The sequence below is a fragment of the Bufo bufo genome, chromosome 5, assembly GCF_905171765.1.
Source record: "Bufo bufo chromosome 5, aBufBuf1.1, whole genome shotgun sequence".
NCBI classification, from domain to species: domain Eukaryota; kingdom Metazoa; phylum Chordata; class Amphibia; order Anura; family Bufonidae; genus Bufo; species Bufo bufo.
The window spans coordinates 144490907-144511147 of NC_053393.1; the positions used below are offsets into that span (position 1 = coordinate 144490907).

The 20241-nt window shown below is 46.1% G+C and overlaps 1 long non-coding RNA gene across 1 annotated transcript; it reads left to right on the plus strand.

Annotated features, from left to right (window-relative positions):
- On the plus strand, positions 1-13850 carry LOC121002860. The gene is made up of 3 exons (XR_005779341.1): positions 1-134; positions 11198-11201; positions 13840-13850. It is a non-coding gene; the product is annotated as an uncharacterized LOC121002860 (long non-coding RNA).
- Positions 13851-20241: the final 6391 nt, after the last annotated feature.

A 20241-nucleotide genomic window follows, 5' to 3' on the forward strand; every position in this document is an offset into this window, starting at 1 on the left:
TAGCGGGGGTCGAGAAGGGTGAACAACCAGTAATCCGTATTGACTAAAATGCGTATATCGCGCGGGGCGCAGGAAAGGCAGCCTAACATGAAGTCAGCCATGTGTGCCAGAGTACCAACAGGCAAGACTTCACTGTCGTCATCAGGAGGATCACTCTCAATCTCCTCATCCTCTTCCTCCTCTTCTGCCCACCCACGCTGAACAGATGGAATTAAACTTCCATGGGTACTACCCTCTGTAGCGGAGGCAACCGTCTCCTGCTCCTCCTCCTCCTCTATATCATCCAATTCGTGCTGAGAAGACGAACTGAGGGTGGTCTGGCTATCACACTGTGTAATGATTCCCCCATTTCCACCTCTTCCACATACAAAACGTTGTCCTTAATTGTGAGCAGCGAGCGTTTGAGTAGACACAGAAGTGGGATGGTTACGCTGATAATAACGTTATCGCCGCTCACCCTCTGTGTTGATTCCTCAAAGTTTCTTAAAACCTCACAGAGGTCAGACATCCATGCCCACTCCTTGCTTGTGAATAGCAGAAGCTGACTGGAAAGGTGACGACTATGTTGCAGCTGGTATTCCACTACTGCCCTCTGCTGCTCACAAAGCCTGGCCAACATGTGGAACGTGGAGATCCAGCGCTTGCTCACGTCGCATAACAGCCAGTGAGCTTGCAATTTCAAGTGCTGCTGCAGCGTTAAAAGACCAGCTGAAGCGGTCGATGACTTGCGGAAATGTGCACACACGCAGCGCACCTTCACCAGTAGCTCAGGCAAATTCGGGTAGGTTTTGACAAACCGCTGAAGCACAATGTTGAACACGTGGGCTAGGCATGGGATGTGTCTGAGCTTGCCGAGCTCCAAAGCCGCCACCAAGTTACGGCCATTATCAGACACAACCATGCCTGGTTGTAGGTTGAGTGGCGAGAGCCACAGCTTAGTCTGGTCTCTTATCCCCTGCCATAGCTCTGCACGGGTGTGCTGTTTGTCCCCTAAGCATATCAGCTTCAGCACGGCCTGTTGCCTCTTCCCCACTGCAGTGCTACACTGCTTCCAGCTACTGACTGAAGCTGCACATGGATAAATTGGAGGTAGAAGTGGAGGCGGCGGAGGAGGAGAAGTGGAGTTTGGAGCCACTAACATAGGTGCTGGCGGAAACCCTGATCGACGTAGGGCCTGCAATCCTTGGCGTCGGTAGCACCAATGCCATCCCAGAGTACGACTCGCTCCCGGCCTCCACAACATTCACCCAGTGTGCCGTCAGGGAAATATAGCATCCCTGGCCGAAAGCACTTGTCCATGTGTCCGTGGTTAAGTGGACCTTCCCAGTAACTGCGTTGGTCAGGGCACTTGTGATGTTACGGGACACATGTTGGTGTAAGGCGGGCACGGCACACCTTGAAAAATAGTGGTGGCTGGGGACTGCGTGAAGCGGGACGGCCGCCGACATCAGGCTGCGGAAGGCCTCAGTGTCCACAAGCCTAAATGGCAAAATTTCCAGGGCCAGTAATTTGGAAAGCTGCGCATTTAGTGCTATGGCCTGTGGGTGGGTGGCTGGGTATTTTTGCTTGCGTTCAAAGGCCTGGGGTAAGGATATTTGGAACATGGAAGTGGATGTGGTCGCTGATGGTGCTTGCGAAGGTCCAGGTGCAGGGCAGGAGGCATCCGGGCCTGCACCTTCGACAGGGGATTGGCCAGCACGTAGCATAGGGGAAGAGGAGGCAGTGGTGTGACCCGCAGACACAGATTATGGACCCAAGAGTTCGTCCCACTTGATACGATGCTTGGATGCCATGTGGCGGATCATGCTGGTGGTGGTGAGGTTGCTAGTGTTCACGCCCCGGCTCATTTTCATATGGCACAGGTTACAAACTACTATTCTTTTGTCGTACGCACTTTCCTCCAAAAAGCGCCATACTGCGGAAAATCTACCCCTTGGCAAGGGAGATTTCCGCAAGGGGGTGCTCCGTGGAATAGTTGCGGGCCTGTTTGGTGTGGCCCGCCTTCTCCCTTTTGGAACCCCACTGCCTCTTCCAGCCTGTTGCGGTGCTGCAGATCCCTCCCCCTCTGTACTGCTGTCCTCGCTCGGCTTTCCACCTTCCCAGGTTGGGTCAGTGACCTCATCGTCCACCACCTCCTCTTCCACTTCCTCACTCTGATAATCCTCCTGATTTGTTGACCTAGCCACAACCTCAGTGATTGACAATTGTGTCACATCCTCTTCATCAACCTCATTAAACACTAATTGCCGTTGACTCATTGGCAACTGTGTCTTATCATCATTCATCCACCTCATTAAACACTAATTGCCGTTCCCCACTGTCATGTTCTTGTGACTGTGGATGCTGAAGAGGTTGGGAATCAGGGCACAAGATCTCATGTCCCTCTTCAAGCGTGCTTGGCGAGAGAGTCAAATCAAGTAATGGCGATGAAAAGAGGTCCTCGGAATATCCGAGTGTTGGATCACTTGTTTGGCCAGACTGTACATGGTGGGAGGAAGGAGGATCAGGGTGAGGATTGTGTTGACCAGACTCCTTATTTTAAATGTGATATATGCTTGATAGTATGTTACATGTACAGTAGCGTAGGATTTAGAAGTGTATGCGCAAAAAAATTTACAAAGGTATTTGTGATTAGGAAACGTTATACAGGACAGGTACTAAAGGTAATGTCACTTTTCGCAGTGTCTACGGAAAAAAGTGCACTGGATGTCACTGATATTTTAGGGATGCGCACACTTTAAACAGGAGATGTGGCGCGGATATTTTAACTGTCCGCAGTGGACACCATCTACGGAAATAGTGCACTGGATTTCACTGATATTTTAGGGATGCGCACACTTTAAACAGGAGATGTGGCGCAGATAATTTAACTTTCTGCAGTGGACACCGTCTATGGAAAAAGTGCACTGAATGTCACTGATATTTTAGGGATGCGCACACTTTAAACAAGAGATGTGGCGCGGATAATTTAACTGTCTGCAGCGGACACCGTCTATGGAAAAAGTGCACTGGATGTCACTGATATTTTAGGGATGGGCACACTTTAAACAGGAGATGTGGCGCGGATAATTTAACTGTCCGGGGAGGAGACTCAAGCATGGCGCTCAAGCACATGCGGTATTTGGCCGAGTACTGCCATGTGCCGAGCATCGAGATGCTAGAGCCGAATAGCTGTTTGGCCGAGCATACTCGATCATCACTAAGGGCTCATGTATTTTGCGTTCAGTATACTGGCCGTTTTTTTAGTTCAGTATGCGGTACATATACTGAACCATTCATTTCAATGGTTCAGCAAAAAAAACTGAAGTGTCTCCGTGTGCATTCCATTTCAGTATTTCCATATTTCTGTACCGCAAATCACGGTGCTTGGCTCCATTCAAGTCAATGGGTCCGCAAAAAAAATGGAACACATATGGAAATGCATCCGTATGTCTTCCGTATCCGTTCCGTTTTTGCAAAACCATCTATTGAAAATGTTATGCCCAGACCAATTTTTTCTATGTAATTACTGTATACTGTATATGGCATACGGAAAAACGGAACGGAAAAACGGAAAGGAAACAGAAACACAATGGAAACAAAAAACGGAACAACGGATCCGTAAAAAACGGACCGCAAAACACTGAAAAAGCCACACTGTCGTGTGCATGAGCCCTAATGGTAACACAAGGAAGTAATATCTTGATATTTTGTATACCGAATAAAATGTCAGACACAACCTTTCCTTTTTATTTTTTTAAAGGTCACATTAATCCTTGTTAAAGTATAGATTCTTGGATGTTACATGAAACTCAATCATGCATTATTTACTTTAAAAAAAATATATTTAATGTAATATTACCAAGTTATATTCTGAGTTCTGATACTAACTGTGCCATTGTTCCTGATTAATGCAAAGTTTATATTTCTCCAGCTAATACACTCTAGTTTGTATCTGCAATAAAGATTCTGCTAATCTCCAGCTGAGATGCTGAACTGTGGAACCAAACCTCATTTCTTGGACCTTGTCAGATGTATTCTGTGTATGTCACTGTTCCACACCAATTACATTTTTCACAAGGCGCTTCCATGCACAGCTTTGGACCCTTATGCATAAGCCATTTCAGATGAAACTAAAATTAAAATCTGACTGACGGAAATCTCAGTAATCCTGAAAATGGAAACTCAAATAGTTTACAGAAATGGGAAAGAAAGAACTTGTTTTAAAATTACTTATGCAGGATTAATCCCCTCCTCCCTGGTTGAATGAATATGCCATACTTTGCTTAATAAAGCTTACATGAATTGCAAAGTGAACTCCGCTAACTTCTAGAATTGCTGTCTTAGTCCTTCACCGCTGCACAAAGCACTAAACACACTTACAAGAGACAAAAAAACAACAAAAAAAATAAAAGGTTTCTATCTCATTGTATATATTACAGCCGATGACCATTTTACAGATGGAAGTTTATGTGATTTGTCGATAAGTAATGATGAAATCTAATGTCTCCCCAAGATGTTGTATAATCCTACCGTACAATCAGCTATTTTCACTTAAAAGGACCTTTCACCCCTCCTGACAATAGCTTTAATAGCTTCATGCATTCCCCATGTAATAACAATTCTGGAACATCTATTCTTATGGCTCTGTGTTGTGCCATTCCTTTATTATTTCAAATAGAAGTTAGGAATACATTTCTAGCAGTCTGCAGCAAGGGTACAGAGGGGAGGTAACCAGTTGGGGTGTGTACCTGCACAGTCTGAAAAAGGCAGCACTGATTGGATAGAGTCAGACTGTGCAGGTACACACCCTCAAGTGATTACCACCCCTCTGTACCCTTACTGCAGACTGCTAGCAATTTATTCATAACTTCTAGTAGAAATAATAAAGGAATGGCACAACACAGAGCCATAAGAATAAATGCTCCAGAACTGTTATTACATGGGGAATGCAGGCATGTCAGGAGAGGAGACAGGTCCTCTTTTAAATAACATTGTGATCTACAATCAAAAATGGCCCTGCCCATGGTGCACTTGAATCCAAATTAGCATACAGATAAAGTTATTAATGGATTTTACAAAGATAGGTATCGTTATTGCATTCGGGACCAGCTTTACAGGACATTATGCTTAGCTTACAAGTGATATTTGAGTTAACAGACCTCTGCTGACATATTTACTTTGATAAATACCTATATTCCTAATGAAATAACAATTCCGAGGCATCTTTCCTTAGAACAATGTATTATACAATTCTTCTGTTATGTCTCCTGAAAATGTATAAATAAATTGATAACAAGGTGTTACTATTCCACATGTCAAATGGATGTGTTCTTACACAGCCTGGAACTGTCAGCAATGATTGGACAGTGTTACATTGTGTTGGGATACAGCTCCAGCTGTTAAGACCCAGTTGTCAATGCATTTGTAACTTCTAGGAGGTATAGCGGAGGAATGACACAACCTAGAGTTGTAAGAAATGCAGCAGTTTTTTCTAGCAGAAAGCCGGCATTCTTGGCAGTAATCTGACAGAACCCATTATAGTGAATAGGGACCAGGCGGTGTTTGACTACGCCGGATATATAGTACAGTACTCTGCCCGTCTGCCTGAACAGAGTACTGGAATGCTAAAACGAAGATGTAAACATAACGGTGGCCATACACATTAGACAGAAATAGGTTGATGGTTGAACAGCAGTTGAACAAACATTCATTACACCGACACAGCCATACACATTTTAATTAGTGATGAGCGGCAGGGCAATATTCGAATTCGCAATATTTCGCGAATATCTGGTAGAATAGTCGTCATATATTCGAGAATTCAAGATTATTTTCTTGATCGCGAAAAATCGGCAATGTAATATTCGCGTTATGCGTGCAAAATACCGGCGTGGGTCACTATAGCTACATTTTTCAAGCTGCTAGAAGTTTCCTGAGACTGGAGAAAATGGTTGGCACGGCAGAACATTACAATAGCTTTATTTGCAGAGAGAGTGCTCTAATATATTTGCGATTGCGAAATCGGCACTAATGATGCGAAAATTTGGCCGCAATACAAGCAACTTCACATTTTAACAGGTCTGACTACTTATTAGTGATTGGTGCACTAAGTATTGTTGTGAACTTGTGACATCACAGCACTATGTATGTAGCATGTATTTATGGACAGCTACACTATATCACTATCTAACCTACACTGACTATCTCCCACTAACTATCTGTATCATACATATAAGCTAACTAACTATCTAATGTAATGACACAGGAAAGCAGAGAGCACAGCAATAACACTGCTGTCTCTCTCAGATCTGCAAAATACTGCATACAAGGGCTGCTGGGGAGGTTCTTATATAGTAAGGGGTAGGCAACTTTCCTATTGATTGCTAAGTATGTTGCTAAGCTCAGAAAAAGACATCACAGCCTTCTCATTGGCCCACAAGCAAGAAAGGAGGTTACTGATGAAAAAAAAATCTAGAATATTCGAAATTACTAATATATATCACTATATTCTAAATATTCGCGAATTCTCAAAGTGCCGATATTTGAGATTAATATTCGCTATTGCAATATTCGCGCCCCAACACTAATTTTAATCCATATTGGCTGAGTTCAAACTGGCCAGACATGTTCAGCGAAACTGGGCAATGGGCGAAAGATCTTCTGGGAAAAATCTTTTGTTGATGAAGAACCTTTCTGAAAGAAAGATCTTTCATCTATCGGACAAAAATATTGAACATGGCCGACTTCCTTACAGATACAGTTAACAGTCTGTCATCAGTCTGCTAAAATGATCGGTTTATGTTGGATTTAAACCAACTAACGTTTTGGTTGAAATCATCCATTTTGATCAACTTTAGACTAACGTGTATGGCCACCTTAAGAAGGAGAAGTGATGGTAACTTGATAAGATGCTGTTTGCTTCAGGTTGTGACGAGATGAGATAATCAGTTAAATGCTTGTGATGGATAATGCAAGAGATCAAAAGATAATAAGGGTATCTTTTCAAAATGAATTTGGTTCTTTAATGAGAATTGTTGTAAGGATTTCAAAACAAAGCTTCAATGCATGACTGCATTTAATTGTTCTTAGAGGCCATATCCACCAAATAAAAAATGGTTTGAGGTGAAGTTGGATGATTATAATAATGTAACAAAATATACAGTGAGGAACAGAAGTATTTGAACACCCTGCGATTTTGCAAGTTCTCCCACTTAGAAATCATGAAGGGGTCTGAAATTCACATTGTAGGTGCATTCCCACTCAGAGAACCAATTTTTAAAAAATAATTCAGGAAATCACATTGTATGATTTTTAAAGAACTTATTTGTCTTGCACTGCTGAACATAAGTATTTGAACACCAGAGAAAATCAGTGTTAATATTTGGTACAGAAGCCTTTGTTTGCAATTACAGATGTCAAACGTTTCCTGTAGTTCTTGACCAGGTTTGCACACACTGCAACAGGGATTTTGGGTTACTCCTCCACACATATGTCCTCTAGATCTGTCCGGTTTTGGGGTTGTCGCTGAGCAACACAGAGTTTCAGCTCCCTCTAAAGATGCTCTATTGGATTTAGGTCTGGAGACTGGCTAGGGCACTCCAGAACCTTTATATGCTTCTTACAGAGCCACTCCTTGGTTATCCTGGCTGTGTGCTTCAAGTCGTTGTCATGTTGGAAGACCTAGCCACGACCCATCTTCAATGCTCTGACTAAAAATCTCACAATAAATGGCCCCATTCATCCTTTCCCTAATACAGTGCAGTCATCCTGTCTCCTTCACAGAAAAGCACCCCCAAAGCATGTTGTTACCACCCCCATGCTTCACAGTAGGGATGGTGTTCTTGGGATGCAACGCATCCTTCTTTTTCCTCCAAACACGACGAGTGAAGTTTAGACCAAAAAGTTCTACTTTGGTCTCATCTGACCACATGACTTTCTCCCATGCCTCCTCTGGATCATCCAGATGGTCATTGGCAAACTTTAGACGGGCCTGGACATGTGATGACTTTGCAGGGGAACCTTCCGTGCAATGCATGATTTGAAACCATAACGGCGTAGTGTTCTACCAACAGTGACCTTTGAAACTGTGCTTCCAGCTCTCTTCATGTCATTGACCAGCTCCTCCCTTGTAGTTCTGGGCTGATTCCTCACTTTTCTTATTATCAGTGATACCCCACGATACCCCACGACTGACAGTCGTCTTTAGCTTCTTCTATATTCTAACAATTGCTCCAACAGTTGATATATTTTCACCAAGCTGCTTGGCAATTGCCCTTTCCAGCCTTGTGGAGGTCCACAATTTTGTCTCTGGTGTCATATGACAGCTATTTGCTCTTGCCCATGGTAGTTGGCGTCTGACTGACTGTGGGGTGGACAGGTGTCTTTAAAGAGCTCAGACAGGTGCCACTAAGTTAGATTAATGAGTGGAGTAGAGGTGGACTTTTTAAAGGCACAGTAACAGGTCTTTGAGAGACAGAATTCTTGCTGTTTCTCAGGTGTTCAAATACTTATGTTCAGCAGTGCAAGACAAATAAAATCTTTAAAAATCACACAATGTGATTTCCTGAAAAAAAAAATGCATTCTGTCTCTCAGAGTGTGAATGCACCTACAATGTGAATTTCAGACCCCTCCATGATTTCTAGGTGGGAGAACTTGCAAAATCGCAGGGTGTTCAAATACTTCTGTTCCTCACTGTATCAGAAACCTCTGTTCTGATGGTTACCTTGTTAATGGGATCTTGAAATTGAGTGGCAGAGGATTTGCTGGAGTCAGGATTTTCTTTAATTATACATTTAGAGGATTACAGATTAGGATGTTAAACAAGGTCAGATTTCCATGCAGTGATTCTAGTGATAGGGAATGGCTGCTAAAAAGATTGCCATACCAGTCGACAGGTCGCATATGCTATTGCAGCTTAGCCTCATTTACTTTTACGGAGTTGAACTGCAATACCATACTCAACCCATACTCAGGTGTAGAGCTATCTTTAAAGGAAAACTGCCATGTTTTCTAACTCATTACAACCCCTCTATTTGAAACAATTGGCACATTGCAAAAAATCACACATTTTAATTCTAGCACACAAATATTCATGATCTGCTAGAGTGAAGCATGCATTTTGAATACATATTATTACTCTGGTACGCAGATTTAGTTTCCATTATTTAATACAATGAATCCAGGTTATCATTCATATCAATTGTAAATGGAGTTGTTTAAGAAATCCAATGGAGTTAATGATAGCCTAAAAAATGAGAAGATATATCCACTTGTTTTCTGTATGTTCCACTTATTCTAGTCATCAGTGTTAATACTCTTTCCTGCAGAAGCCTGGGTATGCACCATACAAATATTCTCTCTGGGATTGGGATGGATGCCAACCAGGGCCACTTGGGCAAACATTTGCTTTTCAAGCTTGTTAAACAACTGATAAAACTTAAAGAAGTTAATTGCTTTGAGACTGAAAAACTGCTTTTTTCATTTCACATTCGCTCTTGCTACATATTTATCCTTTAAGGAGCATGTCTGCAGGGGTATGTTCCCCACTAGTACAAACCTTTATGAATTGTATATGGCCATCATTGTGGATGGTCTGTATCACCAGTAAAGCATTCATAGCATTTCCAGTATCACTGTACTTCCCAAGATTCTACATATCGTCTGTTGGTTGAAAGGGCCATAACATTTGATTAGATAACCTGTACGGTATTTTTCCCAGATAGGTCATCAGTATCTGATCAGTGGGGTTCCAACACCCACGACCCCCGCGATCAGCTGTTTGAGAAGGCACCGACGCTCGTAGGAGCACCGCGGCCTTCTCTCTGCTCACCAAGCACAGCCCTGTCCATTTGATAGCGGTTGTGCTTGGTATCGCAGCTCAACCACATTCACTTCCATGTGGCTGAGCTGCGCATAGGCCATGTGACCGATGAACGTGACGTCACATGGCCTAAGGAAAGCTGTGAGAAGGCCACAGCGCTACTGCAAGCACCTATGCCTTCTCAAACAGCTGATCGGCGTGTGTCCCGGGTGTCGGACCCTCACAGTTCAGATACTGATGACTAGAGATGAGCGAATTTTTTAAAAAATTTGCTTCGATCCAAATTAATTTGCGACGAATCGTGTTAAAAAAATTGCTATTTCCTGGCTGCAGAGAGCCTTTATAGTGGTGTAAAACACTGTGCCTTGCAGTAACATGCATACGGTGTCTGCTGTGGTAGTGAAATATTGTGAATCAGTATGAAATGCAAATGACAGGCGTCGCTCTTAGGCCTCTTTCATACTACCGTTTTTCTTTTTTCCGTTTTGCGGGCCGTTTTTTGCGTTCCGTATACGGTACGTATACGGAACCATTCATTAAAAAAAAAACAGAATGTATGCATTCTGTTTCTGGATTTCCATTTTTCCGTTCCATTGAAAGATAGAACATGTCCTATTATTGCCCGCAAATCACGTTCCGTGGCTCCATTCAAGTCAATGGGTCCCCAAAAAAACGGAACACATACGGAAATGCATCCGTATGTCTTCCGTATCCGTTCCGTTTTTGCAGAACCATCTATTGAAAATGTTATGCCCAGCCCAATTTTTTCTATGTAATTACTGTATATGCCATACGGAAAAACGGAACGGAAACACAATGGAAACCAAAAAACGGAACAATGGATCCGTGAAAAACGGACAGCAAAACACTGAAATAGCCATACGGTAGTGTGAAAGAGGCCTTAGAATCACTGCACACTTCACTTATTTTGGCAGTCACAGGGCCAAAACTGACCAAATAACTCAAGTATGAACTCAGCCTTATAGGTCGGTTAGCGTCAAGAAGAAGCGCACTCCTTTTACACCGTCGTCGGATTCCACATAGATGTCTACAGAACCTGTTCTATTAAATGCTTATCCAAGAAGAGCCCCGCAACAGAGTGGAGAGGGTGTCAGCAGTAAGTTTGTGTTGATGTCACTGATTATTTTGCCCTTCCTCTGATCCGTCAGAACAATAACCCCCTAAAAACGGATCCTGTCTGTGGAGCACCCGCCTTCACTCGGTCAGCATTTGGTCAGTAATCCATCAGTATGGCTAATGCCAAAAAAAAACACTTCTGCTTTTGACTACCAAATCACAAGCCAATTCTGATCGGACCATACAGGCCTTACAGCTGCTACACAGACAGGATCCGTTGTGCATCTCATTTTTCCTTCCGTCTGACAGATCAGAAGAAGAGTCAATTAAATGATGATGTCAGCCAGGCCGAAAGGCAAAATAGTGGCCCAGTCATCAAGTGGGGAGGGTGGGAACAGCATGAGAAGTCCACAGAGTGGCCCTATGACATAGTGGTGAGGTGAAAGCAGCATGAGGAGGCCACAGAGTGGCACAATGACAGTGTGGAGTTGGCGGCAGCATCAGGAAGAGGCCACAGAGTGGCACAATGACATTGTAGAGGTGGTCACAGCATCAGGAGGGCACAGAGTGGCAAGGTGACAGAGTTGGGAGGTGGAAGCAGCATCAGGAGGCCACAGAGTGTCAAGGTGACATAGTGTGGAGGTGGAAGCAGCATCAGGAGACCACAGAGTGGCAAGGTGACATAGTGTGGAGGTGGCAGCAGCATCAGAAGAACACAGAGTGGCACAGTGACATAGTGTGGAGGTGGCAGCAGCATGAGGAGACCACATAGTGGCAAGGTGACATAGTGTGGAGGTGGCAGCAGCATCAGGAGACCACAGAGTGACCTGTGACAGAGTGGGGTGGTGGGTGTCAATTCCAGTACCATCTGAAGATGGTGGGTGAAAGAAGGAGCACTTGGCATCAGGTGGGTGGCAGCATCAGAATAGTAGCTGAGGCAGGTAGCCAAAAGAAACCGGTCTCTTTTGTCAAAGTGTTGGTGTGGCATCATGGATGATCTAGACTAATGCATCAGGCATTGGTGGGTGGAAATCCTGTCTGATCCACGCCTGATTCGTCTTGACAAAAGTCAGTCTCTCCACATTTTGGGTGGACAGGTGAGTTCTTCTTCTGCCCCCGCCGCACTAAACACCTGCTCTGATGCCACACTACTGGCCGAGGCAGGACAGCTTTTCCAGGGAAAACTCTGCTAGATGCGGACACCAGGGCCGTCTTTAATATTGATTGGACCCTGGGCAAGAATTTACTTGGGCCCCCTGGATCCCGCCTTCCCACACCTTAAAAAAAAGCGAAAATCTTATACTCACCTGTGTCCTTTCACTGGCGCTCACTAGCTGCTGGTACGGCGAGGGATGGTGCAACGCAGACGCGCACACCTTATCGCGTCCTGGCACAGGCGGGCGTGATGACATCATCACGCCTGCCTGCGCTGGGATTTCACTACCAAATAGACCTCAGGCCTGTAGCCTATGACAAGTCTTGTCGCCATCTGCAAATTTTAAGGCGCATTGGCGACCATTTTGGTCGCCATCTGGAGCGCTGTATTGCATCAGTGACATGAACACTCTCCACATATAATGTTATATTACATCAGTGACATCACCGCTGTCCACATATAAGTGATATTTTACATCAGTGACATCACCGCTGTCCACGGACTCCACACAAAGGGACAGACACACACACACACACACAAAGGGACAGACACACACACACAAAGGGACAGACACATGTAGTGTACGGGAACTGTAATACCCGTCACTACCAAAGTGTCACTTGGTGTGCTGTCGTCCCTCCTTAACTATGGAGAAGTTGGTATATGTCAGTTTTATAAAATGTCATGTAATGTAATGTTATGTATTTCCCTGTTACTGTGAAACTTGCATGTACAGGCCTGCAGGGGTGTCATTCCAGCTTCTAGTCGCTAGAGGGAGCTAGAGAGCCCTAGTTTATATAAGGCCAGACAGGGAAGCAAAAGGCAGTCTAGACCTCAGCTCAGAAGTTTCTAGAGCCTGAGGAAGTGTCCAGAAGTTGAGAGAGACAGAGAAGCAAAGATCAGGAAAGCAAGAGGTACTCAGAAAGACAGAGGAGGTACTTATTAAAGCTATAGCCAAGGATATAAAGCCAGAACTAGGTTAATGGGCCTTGGTGAAGATATGCTATATTCCAGGATCAGACAGAATTAGAGTGCAAGCTCCTGTGCTGCAAGTCCTGTGTTCAACACTCTGTAATCACCTTGCTGTAACTGAATTGCCTGCATCGACCGAATTGCAAAATCGACCGTATGCCAAGGAACTGCGATTCCAATATTGTCTCTGCTTGAAAACTACTAAAGTTGGAGTTCTGTTTTAATACTACGTTTCCTCAATTTATTCCTGCATCCGCAAACGGCGTGCCACCGTTTACTTGGCACTGGCGTCACGAACTATTTCTACCTATACCTGCCCTTGCAGAGAGTCAGCCGTACCCAGGGCCGTCTTTAATATTGATTGGACCCTGGGCAAGAATTTACTTGGGCCCCCTGGATCCCGCCTTCCCACACCTTAAAAAAAAGCGAAAATCTTATACTCACCTGTGTCCTTTCACTGGCGCTCACTAGCTGCTGGTACGGCGAGGGATGGTGCAATGCAGACGCGCACACCTTACCGCGTCCTGGCACAGGCGGGCGTGATGACATCATCACGCCTGCCTGCGCTGGGATTTCACTACCAAATAGACCTCAGGCCTGTAGCCTATGACAAGTCTTGTCGCCATCTGCAAATTTTAAGGCGCATTGGAGCGCTGTATTGCATCAGTGACATGAACACTCTCCACATATAATGTTATATTACATCAGTGACATCACCGCTGTCCACATATAAGTGATATTTTACATCAGTGACATCACCGCTGTCCACATATATGTGATGGGCGGTGATGTCACTGATGTAATATATTACTTACCGGTATATGTGGACAGCAGTGATGTCACTGATGTAATATATTACTTATGTGTGGAGAGTGGTGATGTCACTGATGTAATAGATCACTTATAAGTAATATATTACATCAGTGACATCACCGCTCTCCACATATAAGAGGCATATTACATCAGTGACGTCATCCCTTGGCGCTGGGGTGCGCGGCCAGGGCCGGCCTTAGGTGTTCAGGCGCCCTGTGTGAGCTAACCTTGTGGTAGTGTTACCTGCAGTCCTATGTAAAACCACAGATAACACTAGTGCTAAATAATGTAGTAGTGTTACCTGCAGTCCTATGTAAAACCACAGATAACACTAGTGTAGATCATGTGGAAGTGTTACCTTCGTCCTTAGTGTGCCTCCCTGTGTCTATCGCACGGACTCCATGCTGGCGCTGCCTCCTCTTCCATCTTCTTCCTCTTGCCCCGCACAGAACGTTCTGAAGCAGCTGCGTCAAGACATAGGAACACTGTGGGCATGGTGACACACACAGGGACGGACACACACACACAAAGGAACAGACACACACACACACACACACAAAGGGACAGACACACACACACACACAAAGGGACAGACACACACACACACACACAAAGGGACAGACACACACACAGGGACAGACACACACACACAAAGGGACAGACACACACACACAAAGGGACAGACACACACACACAAAGGGACAGACACACACACACACACACAAAGGGACAGACACACACACACACAGGGACAGACACACACACACACACACAAAGGGACAGACACACACACACACAAAGGGACAGACACACACACACAAAGGGACAGACACACACACACACACACACACAAAGGGACAGACACACACACACACACACACAAAGGGACAGACAGACACACACACACACACACAAAGGGACAGACACACACACACACACAAAGGGACAGACACACACACACACACACAAAGGGACAGACAGACACACACACACACACACACAAAGGGACAGACACACACACACACAAAAAGGGACAGACACACACACACAAAGGGACAGACACACACACACACACACACACAAAGGGACAGACACAGACACACACACACACACACACAGGGACGCCCCCCCCCCCCCCCGGGCTACCAAATACCTGTAAGTTCTGTCAGTTGCTTGGCTCAGGCTGTGTGTTGGGGCTGCTGGCTCGGGCTCCGCCTCCTTCCTCTCTCTCTGCCTGTGCGGCAGCTCAGCTGCGTCACGCTCCAGCAGCCACTGGTCTGCTCTGTTAAAGAGACAGGAGGCCAGGCAGCAGAGCGGAGCGCAGAGCGGCCGCAGCCCCCACGCCCCCTCCTCACTCAGTCTATTTCTATAGACCGGACCGTGACTTTGTGCTGTTAGATGGCCGGCGGGCGGCGGCGGCAACAAAATATAGGGGGCCCAAGTAAAATCCAAGTAAATTGCTGCTTGGGCCCCCCAGGAGCAACTGGGCCCGGGGCAGCTGCCCCTTTTGCCCTGCGGTAAAGACGGCCCTGGCCGTACCAGGTTAGTGTCTATTGCACTACATCACCCAGAAACACCTATTGCACACAACTTGAGTACGCTGCACTTCTCTTTTGGCGTTCCACGAACAGGATACGCACGCTTTCTAGTGCAAGAAGCGTGAACTTTGTGCCTTATACAGTTGCCCTGTGACCAAAGTGACAATTTGCCTGTTTATTGCAAGTGGACTTTGTGGACTGAAAATCCTACCCAAAGTGTACTCAAAACCTCTAAAAAGCGCTGTGCAGTATTGCGCTATCCAGAGGAAGAAAATCGCCGCATTGGAGTGTGGTTTTGTGGACTTTTAACAATCCTGCTTGCTGTCAGTGAATGGACAGCGTTTTGCTAAATATGGCCACCAGCTGCCTGGAGTAAAGTTTCCCGCGCCGCTGAGAACCTTCGTGGGCGGATCCCTGCAAAGACATAGAGAGTCCCGCCCTCTTCATCATCGCACCGTCGCGGCCCTGTTTCTTCTACGTCATCGGGTGCTCAGGACGTCCGGAACCTCGCGAGACTTGGCCTGCGCAAGACCAGCGATAACGGTAAGCACTGGTAACCGGAGGGAAGGGGAGTGTACCGGCCCCTTTAGTCGCCAGCGGCCACCTCTCAATAGACTACCATGTCAGAGCCAGGAGTGCCTGAGCAGCCGGCCCCAGGAGAGCTTGCGGCTCCTAATCATCCTACAGCCCCCAGCATGATGCCCTTTACCATGCCTTACTACTTCGGGGCCCCATGGTTCCCTCGTTACAGGGGAGAGACCCATACCCTAAGGGACTTTAAAGAAAAGTTGCTGGCACTATTCCGATTGTACCCTATAAATGCCGACCAGCAAATGGAAATCCTGCTGGCACAACTGGAGGGAGCTGCCCGTAGAGAAGTGTTATCCTGGCCGGCTCCTGAGCGGAGTACTATAGAACAGATATTCACCCGCCTCAGAGCCACTTTTGAAACTAGGACTGCCTCAGAGATAAAGATGCATTTCTTTGGCAAGAAACAGAAGTCCGGTGAGTCCCTCCGTGACTATGCCCTATCACTTCAGGAGGCTTTAGGGGCTGTAATCCAGATAGATCCCAAAGAGGCTGATAACCAAGACCAGACCCTGAGGGAACAATTTATCAACGGGGTGTCTAGTGAACAAATAAGGACCCAGTTAAAGATGCTGTCTGCCCAGCACCCTAACAGTACCTTTCTGGACTTTAAAGAACTGGCTATAAAAATTCTGGGGTCCGCAGTATCTCCTGAGTTGAGCACCCCACCTGAATCATCAGCCTGCAGGCCAAAACCGCTTATCACTAACCGAGCTGAGGCCGGCCAAGCTGTTCAAGTGTCAGCTACCGATACTATTGCCATGCTGACAGAGCAAGTAAATCACCTCACTAAAAGTCTAGAGAGAGTGTGCAGAAAAATAGAGGAATGGGAAAAACCCATAATGCTAGATGAAGAATTCCTGTCACCTCCTAGGCCGTTCCCACCTCAATACCAAGAGACTCACCCCAGGGATCCTGGGAGGCGTAATAGAGGTCGCAAGAAGCCCGTGTGTACATACTGCAAAAAGCTGGGACACACAGAATCCACGTGCTGGCAGTTAAACGGGCAACCCCTGAGGCTGAGGACCAACCCTCGGGAGGTAGAACACTAGGTCCAGAGGATCCAAATTGGATGCCACGTTATGTAGGATCCCATCCTAAAATCAATATAGAGATCAACGGGATCCCCTTTGAAGCCCTATTAGATACTGGGTCTCAGGTCACTACTATTCAGCTGCCTGCATTTGAAAAGTTCTGGGACACCAACCAGTTGACCCAACCGCCTGAATCCTGGGTGGAAATTATCGCCAGCAATGGCAAACCAGTAAAGGTTCATGGATACTGGGAACCCACCCTGCAGGTGGGAGAAGTAACCCTGCCTCAACAGGGAGTGATCGTAGTGCAGGCCGGTGACAGAGGAGGACATCCTGTCATTCTAGGCAGCAATGTCTTCAAAAACTGTTATTCAGAAATACTTGCTGTATTACATCAGACTTTGCCCACTGCTTCCTCTGCATCCAGGAGGGTGATTCAAAAGACTATTACGGTGTTAAGTGCCCAGCAGAGGTTTGCTAATGGGAAAGGAGAAATTTGTACTGCCAAGATCCGTGATAATAAACCTGTGACTTTGCCTCCTAATTCTCAAACTCTTTTATGGTGTCGTGCTGTCCTGGGAGTCCAAGGCCGAGATTATCCAGCCCTGGTGGAACCAATCCAGATGGAAGATTATCCTTATGTGAGAGCTGCCAAGTGCCTGGTGAACGTCTCCCAAGGTAAAGTACCTGTCCGTCTGATTAACCTGAGTAATCATCCTGTTGCGCTTACTAAGCATTGCAGTGTTGCCCAGCTGTCCCAGGTGTCCTTCCAAGACATCATTCGTCTTCCAGTGACGGAAAAGCCGCCAGCTGCAGTCAGCAGATGTTCGCCGGTGACCCAGCCACAAGTGCCCTGGTGGGAAGAGCTCCATGTCGGGGACGAGAATACCCCCCAACGGCAACAAGAAGGGATTATACAGCTTGTCAAGGAGCACCACCAGGCCTTCAGTAAGCATGCCACTGATTATGGAGAGGTGAGTGCCATACAACACACCATACCTACTGGCTCTCATCCTCCTATCAAGGAGAGGTACAGACCCTTACCACCTACCTCATATCAGACTGTAAAAGAAATGATCCAAGAGATGAAAGACTCTAATGTAATCCGGGACAGCCGTAGTCCGTGGGCTGCACCCCTGGTCCTTGTAAAGAAGAAGGACGGTGGTGTCCGTTTCTGTGTGGATTATAGGAAAATTAATCAAATAACCCACAAAGATGCATACCCACTGCCCCGCATTGAGGAGTCACTAACTGCTCTGGGCTCCTCTGCCTATTTCTCCACATTGGACTTGACCAGTGGCTACTGGCAAGTACCCATGGCCCCTGCAGATAGGGAAAAGACTGCTTTCACTACTCCCATGGGCCTGTTTGAATTCAATTGTATGCCGTTCGGGCTATGTAATGCCCCAGGAACTTTCCAGAGACTAATGGAACGGTGTTTGGGTCACAAAAACTTCGAAACAGTGCTGCTGTATCTAGATGACGTCATTGTGTATTCAAAAACATATGAAGACTACCTGAAACATTTGGCAGAAGTATTTGAAATCCTTATCAAATATGGCTTGAAGGTAAAGCCATCCAAGTGTCACCTGCTCAAGCCTGCAGTAAGATACCTGGGGCATGTAGTAAGCGGAGAGGGAGTGCAACCTGACCCTGATAAATTAGCAGCTGTCCGTAATTGGCCGGTTCCTACTACCGTCAAAGAGGTGAGGAGTTTCCTTGGTTTTGCCGGCTACTATAGATGTTTTATCCCCCATTTTGCTCAAATAGCTGATCCTATCCAGGAACTCTTGAGGGGGCAACCCAAAAATCCAAGAGGGAAAAGAGAGAGTGATAGCATATGCAAGCCGCTCCCTGAAAGGAGCTGAGAAAAATGACCAGAATTATAGTTCCTTCAAACTAGAGTTCCTGGCATTAGTGTGGGCGGTGACAGAAAAATTCAAGGATTATCTAGCCGCCACCCCGTTCATTGCATTCACTGACAATAACCCTCTGGCACATCTCAATACAGCTAGATTGGGGGCCTTGGAGCAGAGATGGGCCTCTCGCCTTGCCAACTATAGTTTCTCTGTAAAGTATCGGGCTGGACGTACTAATGATAATGCTGATGCTTTATCCAGGCTTCCCACAGAGACAGCTCCTGATGATGTGCGAGATGCTTGGGAAGATGTAGAGATGCCGGCTTTCTATAACAAATTTGCTCAACAGGATCAGGCTCGAGCTACCAATAACAGAGCTGCAGTTCCTTCACCCTCCAGTAGGCCTGATCCTAAAGAAGAAAGGTGGGTGAAACTACAGTCTGAAAGTAGAGTGCTGGGTGAGTTATTGGACTTCATTACTAGTGGCAGAGCCCCTGAGAGGATTCGGCGGAAGAGTGCAGATCCTGAGCTCATCAAACTGTGGAGACAGCGCCATCAACTCTTCATACAAAAGGGCCTATTGCTACGGAGAAGCCTAGACCCAGTGTCCAACGAAAGAGTACACCAGATTCTCATACCCCGACGAGATGCAGGTATGGTGTTGGAGATGTACCACAATCAATCCGGTCACTTTGGGGTCCAAAAGACTGAAGCTACTATCCGCCAGCGGTTTTACTGGGTAGGCATGAGAGAAGACATGGAGAAGTGGTGTCGAGAGTGTGTAGCCTGTGCCTTGAAACGAAGTGAGCACCATGATCAGAGGGCACCACTGAGACCCATTGTAAGTACCCGTCCTCTTGAACTTGTCGCCATCGACCATGTAAAACTGGAGCCTAGTCGCTCAGGGTATGCTTATGCCATGACTATTATTGATCATTTCACAAAGTTTGTTGTAGCAGTGCCTGTGAGAGACCAGACAGCCAAGACTACAGCCGAAATGTTCTGGAAGCACTTCCTCCTGCCCTATGGATGTCCAGAAAAGATCCTCACCGATCAAGGACCTGCTTTTGAGTCCCATCTGTTCCATGAACTGTGCCGCTTACACAACTGTAAGAAGATCCGGACAACGGCCTACCATCCTCAAGGTAACGGATTATGTGAAAAAATGAATCAGACCTTGATAGAGATGCTGAGGGCCGTGCCTCCTGAGAACAGAGGAGATTGGCCCAGTCTGTTGCCACAGCTCATGTTCACATACAATCATACCATACATTGTTCCACCGGGTATACCCCTTTTTACTTGATGTTTGGGCGCCAAGGGACATTGCCTGCTAATCATTCATTGGACATACATGTACCTGATTGCATTAACCCATTACCTAACACCGACTGGGTTGCTGA